The 15236-nt window shown below is 45.3% G+C and overlaps 1 long non-coding RNA gene across 2 annotated transcripts in view; it reads right to left on the bottom strand.

Moving 5' to 3' along the window:
* Window positions 1-15236, bottom strand: part of LOC113632548 (uncharacterized) — a 373770-nt gene that overhangs the window by 10878 nt on the left and 347656 nt on the right. The window contains exon 4 of one of the 2 annotated variants that reach the window (XR_003437861.1): window positions 5215-5337. This is a non-coding gene — a long non-coding RNA (uncharacterized LOC113632548). Of the gene's footprint in view, window positions 1-2994; window positions 5338-15236 lie in introns of those variants that run through there. The other variant, XR_003437860.1, reaches the window with a different exon arrangement.

Raw genomic sequence — 15236 nt, forward strand, 5'->3', positions numbered from 1 at the left:
CCCCCAGAGAGAGCTTCTTTGTAATTTACACGAAAGTGCAATGCGGAGAGAGGGGTCCCTGAATACAGGAGGTGGATCTCCACTCCACTCCGTTGGTTTCTGCTCCACCATCCTCCTGCCAAAAACCATCCAGCCTCAGCTACAAATCTGTGCAAAAGCAGACTTCGCACCACGTCCTGAAACAGCCCAGTTCATCTTCAGATGTCTCCGTTAAAAAGTATTATCTTAGACTTTCAGTTTCGCAAGATAAAAGGAGTTCTGGAGGTGGATGGTGGTAATGGTTACGCAACATTTAAAAATGCTTAAGTTGGTAAATTTTAAATTATGTGTATTTTATCACAATTTAAAATAATAATTTTTAAAATATTCAACTATTTAAAAAAAGAGTCTAGCTCCCTTTGGTGCTGAGAGGAAATAAACTGATACTTGGCATAGCAGGGGAGTGGGGACTTGCCCTCTGATAGTCAGAACTGAGTACCTATGTGGGGAAAAAGTATTTTCTTATGTTTGAGCTGAAATCTGTTTTCACGTAACTTTTCTCCATGGTGGTCTTGGGGGCGCTAAAGAATAAATGAATCCGTAAATATCGTGGGCTCACTGGGCGAATGTAGTGTACTGTTTAGGTTAGGTTAGGCTGTATTATGCTGCAGAAAAAAAATCTTTGGGGCTTAACACAGCAAAAATGTATTTCTATCCCGCACTGTGAGTCTATGATGTGTGTGTGTGGTGCAGAGGTGGGGGGACCTATGCAAGACCCACACGCAGGGAGTTTTCACTCTGTGGGCCACTGTTCCCAGTCGTGGCCATGGGGGAGAGCCTGGGGAGTCCTGCACGGGCCTTTCCCTGCTGCAGCCAGCAAGGGGCACCTTTCCCTCCAGTGGACTTTTCCTTGGCAAGTCACATGACCTTGCCACTTACAAGGGGTCCAGGAAATGTCGGGGAGCAGATGGCCGCTCCAGGGAGCACTGCCGTCTCTGTGACTGATAACTGTGGGCTGATCTGGCTGGGATCTTAGACAAGGTGCTGTCCTCAGGCTCTGGTGCCGGCCTGGGTCCTGCAGACAACCCCCCTTCCCATTGCCAGGACTCAGTTTTCCCATCAGAGAACAAAGCTATTAACTACCACCTTGGCTATAGATGGGGGATAGAGCTACACCCCATGGTTCTCTAACATGTGCCCCCGTGGGCTTGAGGCATTTGAAAGCACAGCTGGGAAAGACCCCAAAGAATATGGGAACGTGTGAAAAACAGAAATCTGTCCAAGAAGCCAGGGCCCTTTTTCAAATGTTTGGCCCTAGATCCCTCTGAAGCAAATTATGAGTATGAAGAGAGACCGCATTTCCGTTCCTATTTTACCCCAGCCTGTGACGCCTACAGCCTACAGAATCGCCCCACTTTTAATGGTGCCTGGGGTGGAAGGAAAGGCCTGGTCTGTGGCCACAGAGAGAACTTTTGTCTCCAGGGGTGTCTGACCTGCCTCCATCTTGAGGGTTACTATAACTTTTTTAATTAAGGCAAAGTGTGTAGGGAGTTTGCTCTTTTGATGTGGCAGCTGTAGCCGGAAAACAGGCCTATGTATAAGACTTTACTGCCTGCCCGTGGCCCAGCAGTCTGCCACCCACATATCAGAGCCCACACCCCATAAACAGCCCAGATCATGTTTCTTTAGAACAGGCCGTGTGAGATGGGCCTGGGACCACCATGACATGGAAGGACCACCTGTGCTGACAGTCTCATGGGGCCTGGACCACCCAAGGGTCCCCCCCAAAATGGGGGTAGTGTTTTGAGGTGGCAGAGGAGTGCATAAGGTGACCTCTAGAGACCCGTGACTAAGTGTTTATTCTTGACCTTGATGTTCTACAAGACCCAGGCAAGAACCACGTGAGGAGGGGCACGGAGCCAGAACGATCCTTCAGGATCATCCCATCAGAGCACACGTTTCTGGCCCTGCTCGACGGGGGGAGGGGAGGGGGGCTCCTTCGGGCATCTTTATATCCCAGAATCGCACATGCAGTAGGCCGGTAACTTAGACGTGAACAGAACTGACAGCTGTATCTTTGGGGAGAGTGATGAATAGGGTGAATTTTGAGCATGTTGTTCTATTATATTCAATACCCGTTTAGGAGCCCCTACTACGTCCCAGGTATTTGTCCTAGGCACTGACAATTCATCAGTAAATAGTAACCTTGCCCAACGAGAGCTCATATTCTGGCGGATCTGAAGTTTATGGCAGCCAGTGGAATGCAGCCAGGTCACACAGTTAACCAGTGGCAGACCTGAGACAAGAACGGGTTTGCCAGCTTCCATGAGAGCAGTGCTTCTCAAGCTTTCCCATTAAAGAGACCCCCATGGGGTATCTGGAGGCAGACCCCAAAGCAGCCAAACGCAGGTGTGACATTTCTTTGACTTTCCAATGCTTTACTTTAAAAATTCATACAAATGGTGATGTCTATGCCATTTCATATCCACATTTGTTTTACTATCAAGTAATGGTGTAGGTTACTTAGTATACACATGTATATATATATATATATATTTAAGTTTCCACCTTGTTGATCCTGCATCTCTGTATTTCCCTTGGCACACAAACGTACACTCCTGGGGATCCACAGGGAGGGAAGTACATTTCCAGCTCACGTGGACTCTTCTAAATGTCTACAGGCCTTATGACCTAGCTCCTCTTTGCTTTTGTTTTTAAAATGAATTGCATCATAAGCAAAGTTTAAAACACATGACACACTGGGGAAAAAAGTTTTGCAAATTATATTGCCTTGATCTCCCAAATATATACCCTACATATCAATGAAGAAAAAGACCACCAGCTCAATACCATCTATAACCATTTACATAGAAAGATATACAAATGGCTGTTAAACATAGAAGACTATGCTTAGCCTAATTCATAAGTGCAAATTTAAATTATGTTGAGATACTAATTTTTAGCTCTCAGATTGGCAAAAATCCAAATGTTGGCTAACACACTGTATTGGTGAAAGTTGCAGAAATGGTTGTGTTTACCCACTCCCGCTGTTGGGATGCAGAATGGCTCAGGCCCTGTGGAGGGCAATTTGGAAATACTATAGAGCAAGCACATTCATGAACAAGATTTTTGTATTAGGTCAATCACTTCCTTCTGAGAGCCAGTTATATTTTTAGCCCTGGCTAGAAACTTTATGAGAATAATGAGGTATACACACAGAGCCTGACCCCGAGGAGCTTGTGACCCTGCTTAGAGGCACTGGAGATAGGACATAGTAAAAATAACAATATTTTAACTCTTGTTTATCAAGAACTTCCACATGTAATAGGTCATCGAGCATCATAGAAATCCTGCAAGGTAAGTATTTTTCTATTTTTCAGTACAGAAAACTGAAGTAGAGCATAATTTTCCCAAGGCCACAATAAGGTAATCCCAGAGCTAAACAATCCCAGAGCTAAAGTAACCCCCGAGCTAGAGGAAGATTCTGAGATGCCCATGTTCTTTCCACTGGGCCAAGTAGCCGGCCCAAAGGACGACATGGCCACCAGCAGTACCCAGTGTGCGGAGTGTCCTGAGAAATGGTAGCGAAGGTGAACCCGCGTAGGGGCATGTTAAGAGATGGCATTTGCATTGCTCTAACCTGAATCTGAGGTTTCTCTCTATTACTTGCTTATTACGGGTATGACCCTAGATGAGTTGCAAAACCTCTCTGAGGCCTAGAACTTTCCTCCATAACGTGCAGGTGATAATAAGATTTTTGTGGGGATTAACTGAGAACATGTCTTTAAGGTACTTCACCTATTGCCTGCCACGCCGTTTGCACTCAATAAATAGGGTAACGGAGGAGGAGCTAGTGGTGGTGATTAGAGGCTTCATGACCGGGGCAGACCTGGATGGAATTCAAGTTTGTGGCACACACGTGAGCTTGTGCATCGGGAACGAGAGGCTCTTCTCTGAGTTGAGTCCCTGATGTTACTTAAACACAACCCAAGAATGAACCATTCTGTCACCCTCAGCAATGTTTTAGGAAGGTCATGGCAGTTTGGTCCATGAGATCAAGGAATCACAGTGTTTCCAAGCTGGGAGGACCAAGGCTCTCAGTGCTAGTCTGGTCAGACCCCTGCTTGTCACAGATGGAGAACGTGAGACTTCGCCCCGAGCGGCATCGTCTCCCCCAGCCAGCCCTTGGCCCCCTTCCTCCAGCTCATCCCAGGACCCACGGGCTGCAGACGGCCTTGGCCTTGATGCTGGAGGAACAGCTCCGCATTTGGGAAGCTGATTCTCCTTTACCCTCAGGTACCCTAGAGCCCAGCAGTTGAGCTACTTAGAGGGGAAGTCACATTATTGTTAGGAGAAAGGGGGAAATATCTTTCTTTATGACTTCCCACAGAGGGTTAAGCACTAACGCGGATTCGAGAGGTTTCTGGAAGAGTCCCCAGAATTGCACTATATCCCTGAACCTCTGCCTCGAAGTGAACTTTTAACATCCAGAATGATCCCTGAAAGCTCTTTTCTCCTCCCTGTCTCGGCTGCCAAATTGACTCCCCAAGTCTGCCCTCCGCGTAAAAACACAATGAAACCTTATACAATCAGGAATGTATTCAAGGCTCGTAATAAGTAATTGCCCTATGACCAGCGCTTTGGATCCCCCGGCACACCCTCAGTGGGCCTTTCTCTTTAACAGAACAAGTAAAAGGAACAGATGCAGGGCCTTCCATGCCAACACCGCAGTGGCCTCGTGCGGGCTTGACAAGGGTCCCTGGGGAAGCAACATTCCCGCGCTAACAAACACACATGGTGAACAGCGGCACAGCATCCGCCCCAGAACGCTGCTCTGGGGACACCAACGCACCTTTGGCAAGTGGCAACACTTCCTTCCTGTGTGTTCCTGACCCGTCCTCCTCCTTTGCTGATGGGGGAGCAGGTCCACAGAAGAAGCAACACAATCCAAGTGGAATTCCGATATTCCATGACCAACTTCTCTTTCCCCTTACACCCCCTTTGATATCTTTTATCTCTGTCCCATTTCTGCACCCCCCCCGGCTGCCTGCTTCTTCCTCTCTCTCACCATCGTTAGACTGTAAGCTCTTCCCAGGTGAGGTCCACACCTGATTATACTCGGGACCCTGGCCTAACGCCTGGACACACTAGGAACCCAGTAAACATCGGTCAGATCAATACATGAAACGAAAAGCACGGTGTTGTTGAAAAATAGGAAACGGAAGTCCACCTTACCAGATACCGGGATATTCTTTTCGAGATCAATTTCGCTGCGTTTTGCAGATTTCGAGGTCTTTGCTTCTATTCCTCAAGTGGTCGGTGACAATGTCCGCCAGCCTGGCTCTTCCACGTGGAGCCCTGTGAGACAGAGTGCAAGGCATTTCTGAATCTGCCGTTAACAGCACGTAATGATTGTGGGAGGACACATGTTGGCTCTGCCCACCCAGTGCACAGCCCCCTTCTGCTCAGAGCGCCTCTGTTTTCCTCTCTGAGGCTGGCCCCCTGCCCCTCACATGCGGGTCTGGAAGCACCTGACCTCTGGCCAGCGTGGGCCCAGCCCCAGGGCAGCCAATCAGACTCTCTCTCCCAGGCATCTACATCCCCTTGCTAGTGATGAAAGGGCAAGAACTGGTGAGCCTTCAGTGGCACTTGGAGGAGACTGGCCTAAAGTCCCTTCTGGCTCCACACTGGAGCGGCCTCATCCCTACTCTTTGCAAGATCTGGTACATCACCATTTCCCTCTATTCTGTCTACTAACCCCTCCCCTTCCAGTAAGTTCCCTTTTATATTTAGGTTGGCTGGGGCGGTTTCTGTTGCTTGGAACCCCAGCACTCTAATCGGGTTTTCTCAACCTCGACACGATGGACATTTGGGACTGGGTACTTCTTTGCTGTAGGCATCTTGTTGGGAGCCAATGTGGCAGAGATCCAGTGAATGGTGGGTCACCTCGGTCTCCTAACGCAGCCTAAGCCTCTACCCTGGGTCTCTCAGCCTCAGCACTACTGATATTTTAGGCTGGATCGCTCTCTGTTATGGGCACTGTCCTGGGCACTGTAGGATGTTTATCAGCATCCCTGGCCTCTAGCCACCAGATGCCAATTGCAGCCCCCTGGTTGTGACACGTGTCTCCAAATACAGCAATATTGTCCCTGGGAGGTAAAACCACTGCTGTAAACTGATTTAGTGGTTGAGAACCAGTTTGATGAGGCATTGAATCAGAACTCAGAGGGTCTGGGATTTATCTGGCCCTGAGCCCCTTGCGCTGTCCTCCTCCCAGGTCCACAGCCCAGCACCAGCACAAGCTTGAAGAAATCCAAAGAGCTGCACAAAAGATGACGTTGGAAGATACGTTACCACCTCACAGTGGGTCTTTACTTGTCAAAGAAGTTAAAACCTGCTCCTTGGCCAGCTGGCTGAATTTGATGATAACTGAAGAAAGTGAACAAATATCCTGACCAGTGGAGTCTGAAGTATCGACATTTCACTTATCATATTGGGTGGCATTCTACAGACAACAGAGAAATTGTTCTTGCAGGGACAGACCTGTCTTTCTTCCATCAAGTGCTCTTTTTGCTATAATGACTAGCATGGCCGGGGTGGGAGGCAAAACAAGGTGAAATTATAAACCTTGGAGATATGGAGGCTCAGAAGCTGCCCTTTCAAACAAAACCAAGCTCCGACCCTTTCTCACACTTCAAATTGAAACCTCTTTGAGCTTTGATAAAACGTCAACTGACATTTTGTTCCTCCCTTCTCAGGCAAGGTCTGCTCACCTCCATGCTTTCTGAGACCACTAGAGCACAGGTCTGCCAAGGACAGCCTGGCCGGTCCAGATCCAAACAGGTAACACTTAATATGCTGATCGTTGAGCTCCGTGCTTTACCAGCACTGGACGGACAGTTCAGGCTAATGTGGGGGACAAGATTTAGGGTAAACTGGGAGTCCGGAGACTGGAGAAGGCTTCCAGCTCCACCACTCACATGAAGCTTGGGAACCCTTTTTGCCTGCCTTGGTATCCATTTCCCCACTTACGAACTGGAGCTGGAATAGATCGGTGAGTCACAAGCTTATTGCGGTTTCTCTTTGTTAATCTGAACCCACCCCCAAGAACAGACCCTTGGCCACACTCCCATAGACACATCATTTCATAAAATGTATGAAGGTTCCCGGAGTCCTCCACAGCCATGAAGTCCAGGCTGAGGCCATCAGACCAGATGGTCCTTAAGGAGCCAGCCCTTTCCTGACCCTGCTTTGCAGTAGCCCAAGCCCATGGTTAGTTTCATGCTAAGACAGACATGAATTCTAAACACATCTGGCTTGGAATCCCAGCTCCTTCTCTCATCAGCTGTGAGATACTGAGCAAGTTTTCTAAACTTTCTGAGTCTATTTTCTTTGTTTACAGAACAGTGAGATAATATCCCCCGGTAGTTAGTTCTAAGCATTAACTACGTATTATATGACACCTAGAAAATGCTCGATTCATTTTTGCTTTCCAATCCTCTCCCTCTTCCTCCCTTGGCCCCTTATTGGTATTAAGTTCCTCTTAAAACAGGAGCAGAAAAGCAGTTCATCAGATTATTTTGGTATCTGGGCAGGTCTGGGGGAAGGCATGATTATGTATCAATTGTTTACAGAGAAAAGAACTCCACAGTGGTCCCCCCAGAGATGAGTTGAGATCGTAGGAAGCAACTCTTTATAGGCTGTGTGGCCTTAGTTAATTGGCTTAACCTCTCTGAGCCTCCCATCTGTAAACAAGGATGAGGATAACACCTCCTTGATTACCATCCACTCCACTCAGAGAATCTCTCCTGGATGCCAGGCACCGTACTGAGCACTTCACATAGAGCCCATCATGAACGTCAGGTCTATTGGAAAATGACGTGAAATAAAGTACTTGGAAGGGCTTTATAAACAGTGAAACATGAGGCAGACACTTCATTTTCACCATGATCAGGGAGTCTCAAAAGCTTGTTTTCTATTGTGAAAATAGGAGTGGCTTTTCCAACCAGAAGTTCAAGCACATAGAGCAGAAAGTGACAGGTGACATGGAGTTAGGGCCGTCTCAAAAACAAAAGGTGAGCGCCAGTTGTAAGCTTCTTTCCTGGAACCTTGGTGAGAAATACAAGGAGGACAGAAGGCAATGGGATTTCTTTTCCTGTGTGTTTCACATAACATAGGTCTCTCCTCACTGAAGCTCCAATTCACCCATTTCTCATTTAGCACTTGATGTATTATTGGCTGCTGCAGCAAATGCCAGGTGAAACGGTAAATCTAGTAATAAAATATCTAAATGATTTATAAATATGGTTTAGAGAGGCTTGGGTAGGTAAGGTGGCACACCGCTAGTCTAACGAAATCCCTGTGCTTCAGAAACCCTCCCCCAGACACCTACATCCAACGCACAGAGCTTTTTGTCTCTATTGAGCGGAGCTGACAACTCCAACGTGTGCAAATACAGATTTAACAGGCAAACGTGCAGCCAAGCCCAGGACTGTAAGTGTTTGAAAAGGCAGATCTGTTTGATGAGCAAATAATGCGTCATCAATAAAGACTTGTCGAGATGAAATGAATGAGAGCAGCTGTTGCTGAACATCTCGTCTGGGGTAGAGAGGATGCAAACTGAAGGAGGAAAAGACAGTGTGGGTGGGGGTGGGAATGGGATGGGGGAGGCCTAAGCAGCATGTTTTAGAAAGATCACGCTGGTGTTCTTGACCAATGTGGGCCACGTGGACTGAGTGGGGTAGGCTGTACTAGAAGAAGGCCCTACCTGGAGGAACCCGGTGTCTTATTACCAAGGAAAGAAAGATGATCAGGAAATGCCAAGAGAGCAAGGCCAGGCTTTGCAGAAATTAACATCTTAATTCATATAATATGATATCTCTTATATGTGGAATCTTATAAAATGATACAATTGAACTTACTTACAAATCAGAAATAGACTCACAGACATAGAAAGCAAATCTATGGTTACCAAAGGGGAAAGGGGAGGGGAGGAGTAAATGAGGAGTTTGGGGTTAGCAGGTACACACTACTATATATAAAACAGATAAACAATAAGGACCTACTGTATAGCACAGGGAACTATACTCAATATCTTGTAATACTCTAATAGAAAATAATCAAAAAAGAATATATATATGTATATATAACTGAATCACTTTGCTGTACAGCTGAAACTAAGACACATTGTAAATCAACTATGCTTCAAAAAAAATTTTTTTTTAAATGAAGTCTGGGAAAGAGCTGAAAAAAAATCTTAATTCACAACAGCCAAAAGGTGGAAGCAAGCTAGGTGTCTGTGGATGGATGAATGGATAAACAAACAAAAGGCGGTATAGCCATACACTGGACTATTATTCAGCCCTAAAAAGGAAGGAAATTCTGACTCACGCTACAACATGGGTGACCCTTGAAAACAGTGCTAAGTGAAATAAGTCAGTTACAAAAGGCCATTTATTATATGATTCTACTTATATGAGGTACTTAGAATCATCAAATTCAGAGAGACAGAAAGTAGAATGGTGGTTACCAGGGCCTGGGGGTGGAAGAAATAAGGAGTTATTGTTTAATGGAGACAGAGTTTCAGCTTAGGAAAATGAAAAATTTCTGTGGATGGATGGTGGTGATGGTTGCACAACACCGGGAATATACTTATGCCACTAAACTGTACAATTTAAATGGTTAAAACGGTCAATTTTATGTTATGCACGTTCTCCCACAATAAAAAAATTAACATCTTTTAGTATTTGTCCCGTTCGGACTTGGATTTCAGTTGCCAGCATTTCAAGCTCCACCAATAGACGATGAATAATTTGATGTCAAGAACTGGATCTGACTTATCTATGAATCCCCCGCTGCATCTAATACAGTGGTTCTCAAAATGTAGTCTGTGGGCCACTGGGGGTCTCCAGGACCCTTTCAGGATGCCCACAAAGTCAAATGCTTTTCATAATGTTACTAAGCCATGATTTGCTGTTTGCTATGATGGTGTTACAGTTTGCACTGATGCTACAAAAGTAATGGTGGGTGAAATTTCTGGTGCCTTCACGAACCAAGGCAGCGGCGCCAAACTGGACCAGTAGTCATGTTATTCTGATGCACTCACAATTAAAAAAGAAATTGTGCTTATGAATGTCCTTGATGAAACAGTACAAATTATTAATATAATTAAAGCTCAACCCTTGAACATACATATTTTTAACACTTTGTGTGACAAAATGGGAAGTCTTTAAAAAGCACATCTGTTACATACTGAAGTACAGTGCCCACGTCAAGGAAAAGCACTTGTGTGATGGTATGTGTGTCAAGCAGAAATAGCCGCTTTTTCTTCATGGAACATCATTCTTACTTGAAAGCACTACTGACAGACAAACAAAGGTTATTCAGATGGGGGTATCTGGCAGACATTTCCTCAAAAATGAATGAAGCAAGCCTGTCACTTCAAGGAAAACAACTGACCATGTGGTCGCCAAATCTAAAATCCAAGCTGTTGAATGAAACTTAGGAATTTGGACAACGCATCTCCACCACTGTGAGCTCAAGCGTTTCCAAATACTTAACGGCTTACCAATACATCATACTCCAAAATCACATGTAGGTAAAAGATCTATTGAAAGCCCAAGACAGATCAATGAATTTTAATGTAGCCAGGTACCAAAAGTTCACTAATATGGTTTCAGATTCCACATCACAACTAAACTTTAAGAAACTTCCACTTGTTGAGTTTTGGTGTAGGATCAAAGAAGACTACCCACAATTATCTGAAAAGGCTCTTCTCTTTTCCAACTACAACCCTGACTGAGGCACGATTTTCTCCCCGTACTTCAACCAAAGCAACATATCACAACAGACTGATGCAGAAGCAGATACAAGGATACTTTGTCTTATTGCATTTGGCAGATACTGCATTTTTTATAAATTGAAGGTTTGCGGCAACCCTGCATTGTCAAATGATGGTTAGCATTTTTGGGCAATAAAGTATTTTTTAATTAAGGTACGCAAATTGGTTTTTTAGACATAGTGCTATTGCACACTTAATAGACTACAGTATAATGTAAATATTAACCTTTATATGCACTGGGAAACCAAAAAATATGTGTTACTCGCTCTATTGCAAAATTTGCTTTATTGCAGTGGTCTGGAACCAAACCCACAATATCTCCAAGGTAAGCCAGTATAAGAATCCAGCTGTCTTCTATTAAGCCAAATATCAAAGAGATTTACAAAGGCATCAATGCCATTCTTTTTTTTAAAAAAAAAAAAAATATTTATTTATTTTTGGCTGCGTTGGGTCTTCGTTGCTGCGCATGAGCTTTCTCTAGTTGCGGTGAGCGGGCTCTACTCTTCATTGCGGTGCACGGGCTTCTCATTGTGGTGGCTTCTCTTTGTTGCAGAGCACAGACTCTAGGTGCGTGGGCTGCAGTAGTTGTGGCTCGTGGGCTCTAGAGTGCGGGCTCAGTAGTTGTGGCGCACGGGCTTAGTTGCTCCGTGGCGTGTGGGATCTTCCCGGACCAGGGCTCGAACCTGCATCCCCTGCATTGGCAGGTGGATTCTTAACCACTGTGCCGCCAGGGAAGCCCATCAATGCCATTCTTCTCACTAATTTTTTTTTATGTTTTGGAAAATAGTTGCTCTTAAGAAAAAATATTTATGTTAACATGCGATAGTTTTTTTTTATTGCTATTGTTAAATGTATTCTTAGATAAGTATTATTAACACTTCTCAGTATTCATTTTCCATATCAATAGATATAACCTACATAAGCAAAAGCTCTTTGGGTTCCTTGGTAATTTTTAGGAATGAAAATGGATTCTGAGATCCAAAAGTTTGAGATCCTCTGGTCTAACACAAAGTCTTTAATAAACGTCTTAGTAAGAAAATAAATGAATGAATGTACAAATGAATGAATGAATGAGGATGCTGCTGGCAAGAAAATATGGTTATGAGCAGTGTAAAGGAAAGAGGTGGGCTGATGACCCTTCCAAAGGGTCAACCAAGGTAGGAGAGTTAGCTGTTCTTGATTTGAGCATTTCACAGGTGGAAAAAATTTTCAAACCATTCTAGGAACCCACACAGAATGGCCAACTTTTTATTTGGTCAAGTAAAAACATTTGGAAAAATACCTACAGTTTACCATCACCATTATTTTGTAAAAGTCAAGGCATTTCAACAGAAAAAAAAAAAAAGGAAGGATATAATCGTGGTATAAAGGGCAGTCTCTATATTGAATAAATTGAGCTTTTTTGGAAGCTCACCTTCTGGTCCTTGATTCTCCTGCTTTGCTCTGGACCAGTGGACACCTTTCCCTGCACCAGACTTTGTAAGCATCAACCTAGAGCAGGGGTTGGTACAATTTTTTTATAAAGGGCCAGAGAGGAAAGATTTTAGGTTTTGCAGGCCATTACATTCTCTGCTACTGCTGCTCAACTCTACTGTTACAGCATGAAGGCAGCCACAGACAGCACAGAAATGAATAAGCACGGCTGTGTGCCAATGCAATTTTATTTACAGAACCCATGGTGGCCACATTTGGCTCACTGGCTGTTGCTTGCTGACCCTGATCTAGAGAGCTGGGTAGAGATGTGTGGGAGACTAGGGCGAGGCCATTCCTGCCTGGTCACCACGGACTTTAGAATTGTCAAGATGACCAACATTACCATTTCCCTGACCAGCAGACCAGGAAAATCTGCTCAAAAAGCTGGCTGTCCTGCAGGGATACACTGAGCCTGCCCTTTCCGGCATCTGAGCAGTAGGGGGGTTGACAACGTCATCAAACCTCCCCTGGAAGAGCAGTATTGGAAGCACAGTGACACAGCCCACCACATTGGCATCCGGGGACAGTAGCCAAGTAAAGAAATGGAAGAAAGGCAGGTGAGATGGCCTGTCCACAGTGACACAGGAAGGGAGGTCAGTGACAGACTGGCACTTGAACCAGAGCTCTCTACCGCAGGTCACCATAGTTCTAGCAAGGGGCACTTTCATCTTGCTCCACAGTGTGGGAAACAAACAATCTTAGCTTGATGTAGAGGTGTGTTTAAATGCCCTAATCTCCAGAAAACCCCAAATCCTTTCTTTCAGAATAAAGGGACGCAGTTTTAGAAAGGAATCTCCATTGCCCACCTTCTCCCTTCCAAGATGTCAAGATTTGCCAGGCAGCCCTCTGCCAGCCATGGGCACATCCTCCCCCCTCCCAGCTGCCGATCTGCCCATCAGATTAGGGGTGTGCGCATATGGTGGCAAAGGCAGGCAGAATGAGCTCCATCGTTTCTGACATGTGAGCACCAGAGCTGTGAGCATATGGCCTGGAAGGCTCTCCAGGAATTTCACGGGACATTTCATGCAAGTTGAGACTGAGGCATTCAGGAACCTGGATCCAGAGAGAAAAAGAGAAACTGCAGAAAATATTTTCCTCTGAAATATTTACAACAAATGTGACAGAGAAGAGTTAATTTCTGTAATGTACAAAGCTCATTTGAATCATTTAAGAAAAAGGTGAAAACCCCAAAAGAAAATCGGGAAATGACACGAACCAATAATTCATAAAATAACCACCAATGGCCACTAAACTAAAAATGAAATTTATCTTTACTGGTAATAAACAAATGCAAATTGCAATGTGACACATTTTTACTTATGTTTTAAAAGGATAATACTTAATGCTGGTGTGAGTGCAGTGAGAAGGACAGTCTTTGCATATTGCTGGTGGGCATGTAACCGGGTCGGGGACACACCAGCTGGAAATCAATCTGGTAACACAGGCAGAGAATTATAAACACATTCATAATCTTTAACTCAGCAATCCCACTTCTATGAATATGCAAAATAAACTAACGTCATCACTTCCCTCTGATGGAATATCTACCTCTATTAGCAGAATCCATACTACTAATAACTTTTTCTGATAGTTTCACAAGTCATTCATTTTGAACTACAAATTAAAACTTGAATGCCTCCTTTTTTCCCTCCAAAAATGTTGCTATAAACTCATATACTCATAGCTGCCTTCCTATGCAGGTATAGGCTTGGGAGATTTCCCTGAATAGAACTCGGCATTTATTCTTGGTTGAGTCAGCCCATCACTCAAGCATTGGGATCCACACCTGTCATACAAAACAGCCTCAGCTTCTCCCAGCTAAATGCCATCTGCAAATGACAGCCAGCGCTCTACTCCCGCATTGCAGTCCACACTCCCAGGAGGTGGTGTGGCAGGACACGGCTGAGGATGGTGCCTGGTGGCAGGCCACTAGACACCTCCTTCCGTGTGTTTCTGATCCATTACCAGCAGTTGGAGTTGTTCAACCCATTACAAATCTGCTTTGTTTAACTGGGATTTGGACACAGTCCTCTGTCTTATCCACCCAGTAATCATGAAAGGTAATGTCAAATGTCTTACAGAAGTCTAGGAGGACAATTGCAAAGGGGATGAGGGGACAGTGCTTCCCTGGGAGAGATCTCCCCAGCTCTGCCTGACTCTGCTACACCAGCTTGTCTGCGTCCCCACCTGCCCAGAAGCCGCGCTTCCTCTCTTTCCAGCTATCACCTCTTGGCCTCCCCTCTGGGCCTGGCCCACAGCTCCCTTTGGCATCACCATAAGTAGCTCACCCTGGCCAGATGAGCAGAAGCGTGTCTGGAATGGGTGTTCAGGCTCAGGGATGAGAGACCTCGTTTTATGACTTACTACCCATGCGACGTGTCACTTCACCTTTCTGATCCTGAAGTTCCTCACCTGTAAAATAGACATAATACACCCTGTGCGCCCCACCCCCAAGGGTGCTTGTAGAGCTCAGTGAGGCAGTGGACGGCGATGTGCCTTGGAAACCAAACCTGCACAGGAAGACGCTAATTTGTCAGGGTACCGCTAGTACTACTAATCAATTGCATTCATCCTATTTGGTGCAGGGAAAGGGCAAAGCTTCTCTAGAATGCTCTAGGACATGTGAGGGGATCCGACCAGTGGTACAGCAGCCGGAGACTTCCTGGGAATTTCCTAAACAAAAGGGCTCAGACGCCTGAGCAATGACTGGGCCATGGTTCTGGAATCCTCGAATGTGGGCCCCTTGAGACCCAGCCTAGCCCCCAGTCCCTGTAGATGTCTCAGAAGCCTGAGCCCTAAGGGAGGAGGGGACGTGTCAGAGGTCACACTGCCAGTAAGTGCCTACAATACTCATTTGAAGGACCTGGAAGGAAGTTCTGGAAGATTAAATCAGAAGCCACTAAAATGTTGATTTAAAATATATGTGTGTGTGTGTGTGTGTGTG

Source organism: Aethalodelphis obliquidens, unplaced genomic scaffold, assembly GCF_003676395.1.
Source record: "Aethalodelphis obliquidens isolate GAN/ISIS:26980383/991018 unplaced genomic scaffold, ASM367639v1 scaffold37, whole genome shotgun sequence".
Taxonomy (NCBI): Eukaryota; Metazoa; Chordata; class Mammalia; order Artiodactyla; family Delphinidae; genus Aethalodelphis; species Aethalodelphis obliquidens.